Source organism: Haemaphysalis longicornis, unplaced genomic scaffold (genome assembly GCF_048455015.1).
Source record: "Haemaphysalis longicornis isolate Haplotype H1 unplaced genomic scaffold, Haemaphysalis longicornis Haplotype H1 scaffold_171, whole genome shotgun sequence".
Lineage (NCBI taxonomy): Eukaryota > Metazoa > Arthropoda > Arachnida > Ixodida > Ixodidae > Haemaphysalis > Haemaphysalis longicornis.
The window spans coordinates 161,448-175,433 of NW_027526277.1; positions in this window are offsets into that span (position 1 = coordinate 161,448).

A 13,986-nucleotide genomic window follows, 5' to 3' on the forward strand; every position below is an offset into this window, starting at 1 on the left:
TTCCTTCACCTATGGGGGAGACGGCGGCGGCATTTTCGTACCAACACTTCAATCGGGGATCTAAATTTATATCAAATCAAATCAACTATATTTTCCTTACAGATGGGTACAGGGAAAGGAGCAGCCACAAAAAGCTGCACGGAGCAGATTGACGGGGAGGCTGCTCACCATGTGATTGACAGCAATACAGTCGAATAGATTAAAAGATACAGCAGAGAGGGGGAAAAGAAAAAAAAAAGACAAAGAAACTTGAAACACGTGTCAAGTAGACTTAACAAAAAGTTCTAAACAGTCATGGTTAGCAGGGTACACAGAAACAGCAAAATGAATTACACTTGTGTATGTCGCAGGTATTTAAAACAACAAAAATACAACAGAGATACTGCACGCGTTACAAAAAAATTATTTCAAAGCCGATTTAGAGAGTTTACCGATCTCAATTGAGTTACTTGCAAAAATATTCAACAATTTGGCTAAAGTGAAGGTTAAGGATTTACGGTCGTAGTTGTTGTGGGGTGCAGGAATATACCATGTGTCTGGATTGCGTGTGTTGTATGCTGTAATATTTTTCTTTCATTTCGCTGAGCCCTCGTACAAGCGGGTGTTATTTTTTACAGCTCCAAGGTATGACTGTGCCAACCGGTATTCGTATTAATTGCCAACTTTAATTATTTTAAACTTCTTGAAGAGTTCAGACGTGTGGAAATTACATGGCACATTCGTTATTACCCTTGCAACTTTTTTTGGACTAGAAAAAGCTGGTTAAAGTTCTTGTTGGTCGTCGTGACCCCAGACCAAGTGTGCATGCGTGAGTTGCGGTAAAAGTAGTGAATTATATAATAACAGTTTAATTCGTTCAGGTGAGATATGCCTACATTTATTGATGACACCAACAGTTTTACATATTTCCTTATAGATTTGTTCGATGTGACAGTCCCAGGTCATATTTTGAGAAAAATGTACGCCAAGAACTTTTACACTGTCCTCCACCTGGATTATGCCTCTGCCAAAGTACACGTTTGGTGAGGCAGCAAGTTTGTTTTTCGGCCGAAAAAGCACTGCCGTTGTTTTACCCATATTTATCCCTAGGGAGCTGCGCTGTGTACACGCCAAGAGCGTCGTCAGTGTTGTAACCGATATTGTTTCTATTTCTTCGCTTGTTTTACCGGTGATCAGCAAAGTGGTGTCATCAGCATAACAGATTACCGAAACTTGCGGCCTTGACTAGAGGGTATGCAAATCATTTACATAAACGGACAATAAAAGAGGCCCCAAAATGCTGCCCTGGGCCATGCCAGTGATTATGGATTTTAGGTCAGAAGAATACTCGCCTATTAATACGTACTGCTGACGGTGACTTAGGTAAGAGAGTAATAGTTCACACGCAACGCCACGCACGCCATACGAGTGCAGTTATATATTCTGCACCATATATATTCTGCAGTTATGTATTCTGCACCATACACCATAATATATTCTATGCTGGAAGAAGCTTTCACCTCGGTCACATATACTTATGGTTGTTTGTTTTCGGGTTTAACATATATATTTTTAATCGGGGTGTAAAAATCGGGTTCAATTTGTCGAACTGATAATCGGTGAAAAATCAGGTTTTTCTTAAAACCATTTCAAAATTCGGATTTTTTCGGATTAAATATATATACAGATGTAGTATGTAATGCACTCGGTTTGCTTTACAAGACATGACAAGTTGCTTAACTCTAACGAGTTCAAAATCGGTGTTTGTTTCAAGCTGGTAATCTGGGGGAAATCAGGGTTCTTTAGCAAGTATACTCTCGGAAATTTGTTGTTCCTTTGGAAATGAACAGGTAATGATGGCAGTCAAGAGCATTGATACCTTCAATGAAGTGAAACATTTTATTCCGAAAAAGCTGGTCGTCGATTGTTTAGACATCCTTCTTTAGATACATTATATATGCAAAATGTCGGTCTTCATCCGAGACCTGTCCGATCGCTCGAAGTATCTCAGCTGGGAAAAAGTTCTCTCGACATCACAGCTTCCGTCAGCTGCGTACAACAATGTCAGAATTTGCCGGCCTGGGACAGCGAGCGGCAGAGTCACGCCAATGCTGAATGAGTTCGAAAACTTTATTTGTGGGTATTGCTTACAACAAGTGTAATTGAGAGCGGCGGACCGTCAGCCCACAATTGTGCAGATCGCTACTTTGAAAAGAAATCGAGCTTAATCCGATTCTCCTGAAACTTGTTCGCGGTGTAAAAATGGTGTAAAATTTGGTTTTACCCGAAAACGAACAACCCTATGATATACTACACCAACAACCGATAGCAGATGAGCTCGCCAAGCGGGACACTAGTAACTGCAAGCCTATTGGGAAAGCGGCCATCTTCGTGATATGGCCACTTCAATTTGTAATAACATCTTTGCCCATGTCGGCCTTGCGCCATTAAACTTAAACCATCATCAATTTGTAATAACAATGACGTCAGTAGCGCATTTTCTGTGCTCTGGCGCCAGGGCCATGTTCCTCTACAGTCCTTGCTAGTGTTCTGGCAATTCTCTGTGAACATGAATAAATAAAGTTCGTTTTCAAGCATGTTTGTATTGTTTTTAATATAACAGAATAATGCAGCACGGGACTTTTTTTTTTCGTTTGGTCAGCTTTATCTAATTCATGTCAGAAAAAGTTCGTGCCACAAACCACCCAATTTTCGGGCCATATATTTGTTTCTGAACAGAACGTTTTCGGGTAAAAGGTTTTACCTCGATTTCATAAATGTGAATTGATGGGGAAGCGTCGGGCATGTGGGGCAAATATGCAATATGCCTAGAACAGTTTTATTCTCCCGACGCCTGATGACCGCCCTGATCTAGACAGCAACGGGCTGCATTTACGCCGTCGCTGCTGTCAGTTGAAGCACAAACAGTACAATTTATGCTCCCCGCTCGCTGAACCCAGCTCCGGTTCGCACACCTATAGCGCCCTGTCGCGCTTCCCAATCACAAAAGCCGCTTGGTCTAGCGTATACAGGGATCGGCATTGCCAATGCCTTTTCTCGCAGCGTTGATAAGATCTATTCCCATTGTTGACAGCGTCGACGGGGTCCGAAATTAAATGGCAGCCGGGTGAACCTGTTTTGCTGTATTGATCATTCTTCGTCACGAAGACTGCGCATTTCCCCCATTGCAGCATGGTATGTATCTGTTTAAACGTTCACTTTACGATCAAAAGACCTCATAGCAAAGATAGCATAAGCACAACCCTTCCTCTTTCTCGCCGCTGCGTAAAAAGACAGTAACTGGTTTATGCGAATCCTATAGGTACGTATGCGTTTGTATCGTGAAAAAAAAAAAAAATTGTGACGTGTCAAAATTATGCGCGCAGGTGTTTGTCATGTGTCAGGGCACCCCCTGAGAGGGGGACGCATGAAATCCCCGGAAAACAGGAAAGAAACGAACAAAGGAACGGCCATCTGAAGTGCGCGCCAGGAGCGCGCCAATCAGCAAGCGCCAGCGCCGACGCACCAAGGAATCCTTGGGAAAAGGTGGCAGCACACTGTTCGGCCAATCAGGGGAGGCAAGAAACAGAAGACAACCAGGAGGCGGCCGGAGCACGTGCGCTTCAACGAACGAGCCAGGGGGACGCGGCCAGGCCATCGACCACGCCATCTGAGCCTGGGCGGGAGCGGGCCGACTGCGCATCGGCACCGTCATCCTCGGTGCACCACGAACCTGTGTCTTCGTGGCCCCAGCGGCACCGGTCGGGCACCAGCGGCCAGCGTCCACGCTCCGTCGACGTTCGTCTCGACGGCCCCGAAAGGCGACGTTCGTGCCAAGCCTACCTGAGACCTCCAGCGGCAGCGGATACCAGGGGGTAGCCACCGAGGAAGCGCGCCGCCGAAGGGATGACCGCGCGCATCGAACGCCTGCATCAACGACATCCACCGGGAGCGGCTACCAGGAAGTAGCCGCAGAGGAAACGTCAGGACGCGCGGAGCCCACGCCGTCCACGTAGTGACCGAGCACATCGAACGCCGGCACCGAAGCGAGAGGAGGACGGCTACCACCGGGTCGCGGCCACGCAACGGTGCGACACGTCAGCGCCGACGACCGGGGTAGGCCAGTCCAGTAGGGACGCAATTGTCAAGGACACAACTAGGGAGTTGTGGTTCGAGAGAGATTAACTAGAACTGTATGAGTGTATTTAGAGGGTACTTAGTGTAGGACTTTATTGTAGAGCCGTTTGGGTTTTGAGTTGAATTGTATATTAAGCTGTTAAGTTAGGGTTTTGTATTTGAGTTGTGTTTTGGAGTTGTTAGAGGCTTGAGTGTGTATCATTTGTGTGCAGTTTAAATATTGAGTGCTTTGCCTGAGGGTTTTTTTTGTGTGTGCATTAAATGTGTGTTGTCAAACTCGCCAACGGCTTCCCTGTGTCCATTGCTCCAAGCTGGTTAAGACCACCCCACCATCCGTTCACGTGACAGTGTTCTCGTCGCCTCTCGACCCAACTAAATGAAACAAAAAAGAAATGTGAAAGGGAGCACCCTGCTACAAAAAAAATATCATCTTATTTTCCAGCATAGTCTGCGGAATGAAAATTTTATGGATCGGACTCTTACCATGGACCAGAATACTGTTCATGCCATACGTGTGATGCTCTAGACATTGTCTCTATTTATTTATTTATTTATTTATTTATTTATTACATATGCAGACCAATATCACGTCCTAGCAGGCGCGTACAAAAAGATCAAAGGCAAGGGAAGATGCAAACAATACGAACAAACCCGGCGCTTATATTATGAAGTGGAAAATTTGTACGCGGAAAATAATATTTGAATGTGTCAGTAGCCGTAAAATAGGGGACGAAAGCATTCGGTTTGGGGTGTCTGCTATATTTTGATAACGTGAACAATAGCGGAGATGGGCCAATCTTGAAATCGGTCCCTTAAATCGGAGAATCGGTGGGGGGGGGGGGGTGACAACTTACAAAGAGGCCAAAAAGAAGGGGCATACTTTCGAATCCTCGCCAGCATATATAGAGACGGTCGTGCTACGGTCGGCAGTTTCAGAAGTTTTTTTTTTATTTAATTGCCTCCAGAAACTACAAAACACTGTCACCCAGTTAACCCATTTAATCAGGCGAGTAACAAGCAAAAAACACCGGTTGAAAGAAGAGGGCACAATCAGACTGGTTGATTGATTGATTGATTGTAGGGTTTAACGCGCCGACGCAACGCAGGCGATGAGGCGCGCCGTAGTGGAGGGCTCCGGATTAATTTTGGCCACCTGGGGATCTTTATCGTGCGCCGAAATCTCGTACACACGGGCGTTTTTGCTTTTCGCCTCCATCTGAAAAGCAGCCGCCGCGGCCGGGAATCGAACCCGCGACCAATCAGATTGGTACAGGCCCTGGTAATTAGCAGAGTCACCTACGGTACCCCTTACTTGGGGCTCGAAATTGCTGAAATAAAGAAGCTCGGCATTTTAATTCGTCAAATCTACAAATTAGCACTGGGACTGCTAGCCAAGACCTCCACAGAGAACTTTTTCAGTTAGGAATCCACAACACATGGCAAGAACCCACCCAGGCGCATAAAGCCAGCCAAATGGAGCGACTCAAGCTTACCCTTGCCGGCCGAGCTACCTTGTCGCCTCAGTTACGAGCCAAGCGCGGGACCTCAAAACCAAAAAATTACATCACCTTCCCGCAGGGGAACCATGAGTAGTATGCGAAGCAGCCATGGGGTCGATTCAAGTGCCCATTAGTTTTCAGTTCGTCGTTTCCGTTAGGTTGAGGTACGTAGCTACCGTTATATTTACAGTTAGGTTTCCATGGTAACTATACCACACTTTTCACTTACCGGAACTACGAAATGAGAAATTGCGTTGACCCCATGGCTGCTTCGCATACTACTCAGGGTTCCCCTACGGGAAGATGGTGTATATAATTTTATTGGAGGGGGGTGTTAGAGGGGAGAGGCATTAAAGAGATAGAGAGAAAGACGTTGTACGTGGTATGAGTTTGTCTTTATTTAGGCATTATCATCATCATGTTCAACATAGGTGACGTCAAGCTGTGGTTGGCGTTCCGCTTTAAAGGGGTCCTGAAATACCTTCCGCCGATGCATGGATGTACATGTAACAAATAAAGCAATGTATTAGCAATCTCCTCCCGCAAGCATTTTGTTAAAGCGATGAGTATTAGCTTAGAAATCGTAAATCAAAAACCGCGCATTATCGTCGCTCCGCGTTTCCTCCTCCTTTCGACTTACTCTCCGCTGTTGACGGCGCGCAAGCCTTGCCTCCCATGATGCTGCGCTCCTCAGCGGTGACGTACTTCCCTTATTGCGCTGCTCACACTGCCGTCTGCTACGGGCAAGCTTTGTTGACACCATGAATCCCGCACTCCGCTCAAGGCTGGAAAAGCGAACGAAAAATCTGGCCGCATGTGTGCGGCGGCCTGGCCTTGCCCTTTCGCGGTGTACGTTGGTGCAGTTGCTATCGGCGGCACGTGACTTTTTATCGGCGGTGAACTCGCAGCCGCACGGGGAGGATCGTGCACTCGTTCTTTTTGATGCACCGCGCACTGTTTATCCAAAAAGCGCCGTATCAGATGCGGCCCCGCTGGTGCCGGGTCTTATTTTGCGGCGGTGGTAATTCCTGCCGGCGGCATGTGAAAAAGACATAACCGATATAGAATCCGTGCACAAAACGCTTCAATCATGTGACCAGTTCAGCTTGGGGCGACGCGTGGTGGAGAGCGGCAACGTTGGCAAAACATGCTCCTTCGCGGCTCTGAGCTTTCTAGCGCTGGAGCGAGCGCCATTTCTTTGATAATCTCAAACATCGGTTGCCTTGGCAACAAGGCACAAACCACTCTAGAAATCCGTTACGGTTCCGTGATCCCGGTTCAGCTCGGGGCCCCCCCTCGCGACATGTGGGCACTGCAGGCGTACCACTCACTCCAATTGGGAAGTGCGAGGTGCGTTTGGCATTACAGGAGGCGATGGCGTGTGTGTTGTGGACGCCTTTGTTTCGCGATGAAATGCGACGTTGTGCTTCTGCGGGTGGATAGTGCTTCCCATGTTCTGGATTATCTTTCTCGAGCGACGTACGGCTCAACCTCGCATGGGGTATGTGCAGTGTGCGTGGCTAAAAGCCATCTCGGCTTGTGCGCCAGAGTTAAGTGACCTGCGGTTCGTCCCCGTAAACCGCGCGCAAGGTGAGTGCCGAATTTACGACGGGCAGGAGGAGGCAACCCATCGTCTCTCAATCGCGGTTCAGACTTGCAACGCATGTTGTGACGTTGTGTTCGTTCGAAACGCATCTCTGGATTGTTTTGAAGTTGAATAAAATGTGTGCGTCAAACCGGGGCATTCGGCTCAGGGAGTTCGCTGCGATTGCACGAAAGAAGTGCCACGAGGCTTGAACGCTTGTTATATAGAATGTACTCAGGTAAGAGAATATCCATGTCGTGTTATGGCCGTTATGCATTCAATACAAACGGTTAAGCGTTTATTTACACTTGTTTCGTTTGTCGTAAAATGTCCAAGCACTCCGGCACTACGCTGGCAGATCATCCGGCGAGTCGACGCTGAGCAGACGACTCATCTCTTTGCCGGAAGTGGTTGAAAAAGCCGCCCAATAGCAGGATGTCTAGCTCATGACGAACATCTGGGAATCGATGACGTAGACATGTGAAGATGGCGGCGTCCAAAAACACGAAGGGAAGGGTGAGGAAAAAGCGACAAACTTTGCAACAAAAGTGTGAGCTTTCCGCTGCGCGTAAAAGAGTAATACTTGGCACAGGTGACGTTGACGACCCAATCTAACGATTGCGCTAGTTCATTTAGTGTGCTCAAAACGCCTTTCAGCGCCCCTTTAATTATGACCGCCTTATGGTCTGTGAAATGTAAAGTCAAGGGCTGTTGTAGTGGATGAACCCTAAAGTTGCTGAAGATGAGGTGGATGCACGTTCCCAGGATGGTTGTGGGCTGCTTGTAATCACGGCCCGCCGAGACTCGCCGACGCACGCCGCTGCCGACGACGATGAAACGTCGAAGGCACGTGAAGCGTGCTCGCCTCGTGCCGGCCCATGAAGACACCGGCAACCCTGTCGCTCCAGGAGCCATTAAAGGGTAAGACACCACCGGGCGTTCAGCAAGCCGAGCATGCGCAGTGGGGGTGTGGATGGCGCAACAACAACAACAAGGGAGGGACATAGCCCCGACCATGAGATGCTTCGCATCTAAAACGAGGCATCCCCCATGCCTCGAGGGAATACATCATGGCTGAAAACGTCCCACGCAACATGCACCCGGTTTACCACAAGGGGTGAAGGGAAGTCAGGGTCAAGGCTTTGCGAAAAGCCTACAGCAAGGGCAGCTCAACAAGATACGTCGACGCTGCGAGGTACCCGGCACGAACCAAGTGGGCGTACGCGGTTAGTGTGACAAACAGTAAAGGAGCAGACTTGTGCTCAGCAACGGTCAATACAGATGACACCGACCCTGCGGAGGAGACAGCTGTTGTGCTTGCCACCACCACAGTATCAGATACCCAAGGCCGAGTGACCGTCATCACGGACTCGCAAGCGGCCTGCCGTAAAATTTCGAAAGGGCCGTATCTCAGCGATGGCACTTGCTCTACTACATAAGGCTTCAAAAGCATGGAAAACTAGCTCCACTGGACATTTATATCGTTTGGACACCAGGTTACGAGTCCTCAGAGGGTAATGAAGCGGCAGATACTGCAGCCCGCGGCCACTCACACCGGGCTTCAACCCTCATAAGCACTCACCACTTTGCCGACAACCACCCGTCCATCCCCAAGCGCAGCAGAGACATACTAGAGCACTACAGGCTATCATGAAGACGATACCCGCCCCCCCACCTGAAGCTAACCAAAGAAGAAGCCACACAATTCCGGAGACTGCATACAAATTCATTTCCGCACGCCACACAGCTGTCCAATATACACCCTACGCTCTTCAGGTACAACAGCCACTTCTGCTCTGGGACGCCCAACACCCTGTACCACATGGTTTGGGAGTGTAAAGGCGTCACCGAACTACCTGAAGTCATCGCACCGACACAGGAGCAGTTGGAGGTGTTGACAATCGATGTCCTGGAAAACCAGCGTGGCCTGGTGACCAGGGCCATTCGAGCTGCAGCTGGTCATGGCATCCCGGATGACCGACAACCATCCCGCGCTCCTTTCTTCCCGTTCAATTGGAGCAATAAATGTTTTTTTTCCTCCTCCTCCTGCCGCAAAAAAACCGACTTATACGCAGTTGAGTGCTCGTTGTTTGAGAGGTGTGACACTTTCTATATATATATATATATGCTCGCTTGACTTTCGGAAGGTTCGCAGCGCTGTAGAAAACAGAAGCTTCTCGCACCTGCGACATCTGTAAAATTACAGTTTGCGTTCAAGGATTCCCTGACTGAGGCCAGCTGCTTAAAGGGACCCTGCAACACTTACCGTCGACTACTCGGAATGTATTTTAAGGTAAAGTCTATCGTCCCAACAATCTCCTTCCGCAAGAATTATGAAAATCCGTTCACTATCACCGAAACTACGCGCGATGAAAAATCGCGCATTATTGCGCGATCGCCCAAAATCGCGCAAAATCGCCCCCCTCTCCCGGAGTAGGAGGCGGCTCGCGGCGTCTTCTCCGGCGGCCTTCGATATATGACAGGCCGGGGAGTTTCCCCCTTTTCACGATCCGAAACGCCTACTGATTCTATTTCCGGTTAGGTGCCACGAAAACGCAGTCATAGCTGCCTGCTCGCAAGCGCGCGCTCGGGCTGGTAGAGCATCTTTGAAGCAGTAAAGGTTTGTTGTCGAGTTGTCGGGTTGAAAGGGAAGTATTGAGCTCATCACTCAGACTCCACGCGCACTCAAAACACAAAAGAAACGGCAAAACTGTGCCTACAGGTTCAGGCATAGAAGAGGGTCGCACGCAGCGCCGACGGCAGCGGATCGTCACAGGAAACGGGAGAAATTAGCCGCGAAGTTGACCAGTGACAGCCGATCGGACAGCCATGGCCCGAATGACGTCGTTTAGGCCATGCCAGGGGTGCATGATGAGGAGAACTGAAGAGAGTGCAGTCGGTCTTTCCGCGCCTTTCACAGCGATTTGCGCGCTCACCGCTTCACGTGCACGTGTAATATTTGGCTCAGGTATTACTGGCAGTGTAATCTAAACGTCGCGCAGGTTTACTTGCACTGCTCAAAGAGTGTTGCAGGGTAGATTACACTGCAAGGAATACCTGAGCCAAATATCATACGTGCGCGTGAAGCGGCGGTGTGGGCGCAAGTCGCTCTGAAAGGCGCGGAAAAACCAATCGCGCTCTCAATTTTCCTCATTACGCACCCCCCGGCTTGGCCTAAACGACGTAATTGAGGCCACCCTCACGGCTTATTTCTCGCATTTCCTGTGACGATCCGCCGTCGTCGGCGCTGTGTACCAACCTCATCTATGTCTGAACCTGTACGCGCAGTTTTGGCGTTTCTTTTGTGTTTTGAGTGCGCGCGGAGTTTGAGTGACAAACTCAATACTCCCCTTTCAACGAGACCACTCGATAACAAACGTTTATTGCTTCAAAAACGCCATACCAAAACTGAGCACGCGCTTGCGAGCAGGCAGCCATGCCTGCTTTTTTGTGGGACCAGACCGGAAATGGGAGAGGTTTTTCGCACTTGATCTCACCCCCACTGCTCTCTGCGCATGCGCCCCGTTGCTATAGCAACGGGGCGCATGCTAATATGCGTAAATAAGCGTATAAGCAAATGAGCAAAAGGGAAATTTGGGCCAGTTGGTTTGGAATCATGGTAAACAGCGCAGGGAACGAGACAAGGAGCAGAAAGACATGGGACGAGTGCTGAATGCCAACTGAATGTTTATTAGGACAGCAAAGCAGGCAATACACAAAGATGCGCGCGCATCATAAGGACATTGCGAAAAAAAGTGGAAATAAAAAATTGGAAAGTGGGCATTATCATGTTGTCTCCGAAAAATTGACATCACAATCAAGCAGCGCACGGTGACGGCGCACTAACGCATGCGTCAAGATGCTCACGGCTCGCAAAAGTTTCGGAAATTTCTCTTGCGCGTGAATCTCAGTCCACAAAATTGACGGTCGTGCGACCAAATTCCGGACTGCAGCCACACCTGGAGCAATGGGCCGAAAAATGTGTACAAGGCAGACGAACATTGAGGCAGCGCCCCGTCTGCCCCACGCACACTTTGCCGCACCACATTGCTTTTACACGGAACAAAGTGATTGTGGTGTTTTACAGTACACACATTACTCTTGCGCAAAGCGGACCCCCCGGACTTGTCAATTCTAGCACAAAGGTTTTACAGCTTATTCCTGGCCGAGAAGACGACATCAACATTATATTTATTTGCAATCTTCTTAATGCGATTGGAGAGTCCATGGAGGTACAATATGACCGCCAGCCTCTTACGCTTCCCATCATTTTCTCTGAGGGGTGGTTTCTCGCGCAACAACCTGTTGAGAACGTGTTGTGAGGCGGAAACAAGGGCGTCATTGGGAAAGCCTGCATTTTTGAGACGTTCGAATTGACATTCGAAACTGGAAGTCATCTTGTGCACACATGACTTGGATATTGCAGAAAAAAGTGTGTTGACTGCAATGCCTGACTTCACAATTTTTGGGTGACCGGAAGAAAAACTAAGCAAAGGTTTCTTTGACCGGGGGGCGGACTCCCAACACACGAGATCGTCTTAGAATGAAAGGGACAAATCCGAAAATTGAATTTTCCAGTTCACAGGAACTTCGCAAGTGAATTCCAACCCCCGTCCAGTTTTCCCGAAGCATTTCAAGATATCAAATATGTTACTCGTAAAATCACTGTTTTTTAACAAAATCAAATAATCATCAACCTAACGGAATACCCTCAGAACCATTCCATCAAAATCAGCACTCCAGGCCCTATTCACACTGCTAAAAAAAATGCCGCGAAGCCCAAATAATACTGCATTGCTTCCATCTTTTCTTAATATTGTGTGTTATGTCAGGTTTCATTTGTGGTGTAGGCCTGGATTCACGCGAAGCTGTCTTAGTGGAGCGAGGTATATTTCTGGATTTCTTGTTTGCTGTGAGCACCCGCATTTAGTCACGCGGATCATTGTAAACATAGGTCGTGCTTTTGCAGAGGTCATATAGTACCTGCATTGTACACCCTGTTTTGTGTCCTTGGCCTCGTCCCAGTCAGGCTACTCGTGCAACCAAAGCTCTCTTGGCGTTCTTCCGGGGCACAAAACGGGACAAAGTTCTGTGAAAAACTCTTGCACATGACGGAAAATTCTGGGCGCATCATCTGACATCTTTTCAATTTTATATATTTTTCTTTCTTTTTTTCTTGTATCATCCAGCGTAGCAAGCCAGCGCGATGGCTCGGCTGAGATTGCTGGTCTCCACTAAAGTTGCTCTCTCTCTCTCTCTCTCTCTCTCTCTCTCTCTCTCTCTCTCTCTCTCTCTCTCTCTCTCTCTCTCTCTCTCTCTCTCTCTCTCTCTCTCTCTCTCTCATGAATATCTGTGAACTTTCTGTTCCAACCAGTTGGCCTGCTAGATGTCTCACCTTCTTTTTTTCAGATTTTCCTGATGAGTACAAGATGTTGAACTGGCTTGGGACTGGTTTTGGTTGAACTGGTTCAGCAATCTCTATCATCCGGCGTTACTCCCCATGACTGGAACGTGCACGTTGTTCCGTTTTTCAAATCTGGTGATCGTACCTCCCCACTAAACTATCGCCCCATTTCCTTAACCAGTACCATATGCAAACTATACACTCCCAGATCATTAACTACCTCGAAAAACATAACCTTATTTTTCGGCATCAGCACAGTTTTCATAAAGGATTTTCATGTGACACCGAACTGGCTGGCTTCATTCTTGAATTACATTCATCTATAGACGCTGGAATTAAAGTCGACGCAATTTTCCTAGACTTCTCAAAAGCATGTGATCGTGTCCCTCCCCATCGACTCATTCACAAGCTTAAGCTACTGAACATCGACCCTACTGTTGTCACATGGATAAGAGACTTTCTTTCTAACAGGGTGCAATTTACATCAGTTAACAATCACAACTCATCTCTAGTCCCTGCAACATCTGGTGTCCCTCAGGGAAGCGTACTGGGGCCCTTGCTTTTTCTAGTTTATATTAATGATCTACCAGACTGCGTTAAATCTAACACCTGACTTTTTGCGGATGACTGCGTATTATACCGTAAAATTCAATCTAACCATGACCACGACATTCTTCAATCTGACCTAAACGCTATTAACACATGGTGCTCAACCTGGCTAATGCCTCTAAAGCTTGCTAAAACAAAAGTAGTGTCCTTTAGTAATCAAGCTTCCCAAAATTCAGCATCTTATATGTTAAACGACAGCCTCGTGGAGAGAACTTCCACCTATAAATACCTTGGCGTGCATCTAACCAGTAACTTGACATGGAATACTCACATAAACCATATCCTCGCGTCTACTAACCGTTTACTTGGTTTCTTCAAACGTAACCTCAGACATGCTCCCGCGCGTTTACGTAAGTTAGCATATATTACACTAATACGCCCTAAACTACGCATCAGCCATTTGGGACCCTCATCAGGCAAATATAATAAATGACTTAGAAGCCTTGCAAAACCGCGCTGTCCACTTCATATTTTCTGATTACTCACACTAAACCAGCGTAAGAGCATTAAAAATCGTGCGGAACTCGAAGCCTTATCGCATCGTCGCAACATATCTCGCTTAACATTATTTCATAAACTATACTACCATGTGTCCCTTCGTAACGAATTTATCTGTGAACCCGCAGCTATTTTTCCGCGTCGAGATCATTCATGCAAAATCAAACGCATCATATGTGGTCCCCTTGCTTTTTCCGAATCATTTGTTCCTCGTACCACAATTTACTGGAATAATCTACCATCAAACATTGTTACTGAACCGAATACCATGAAAT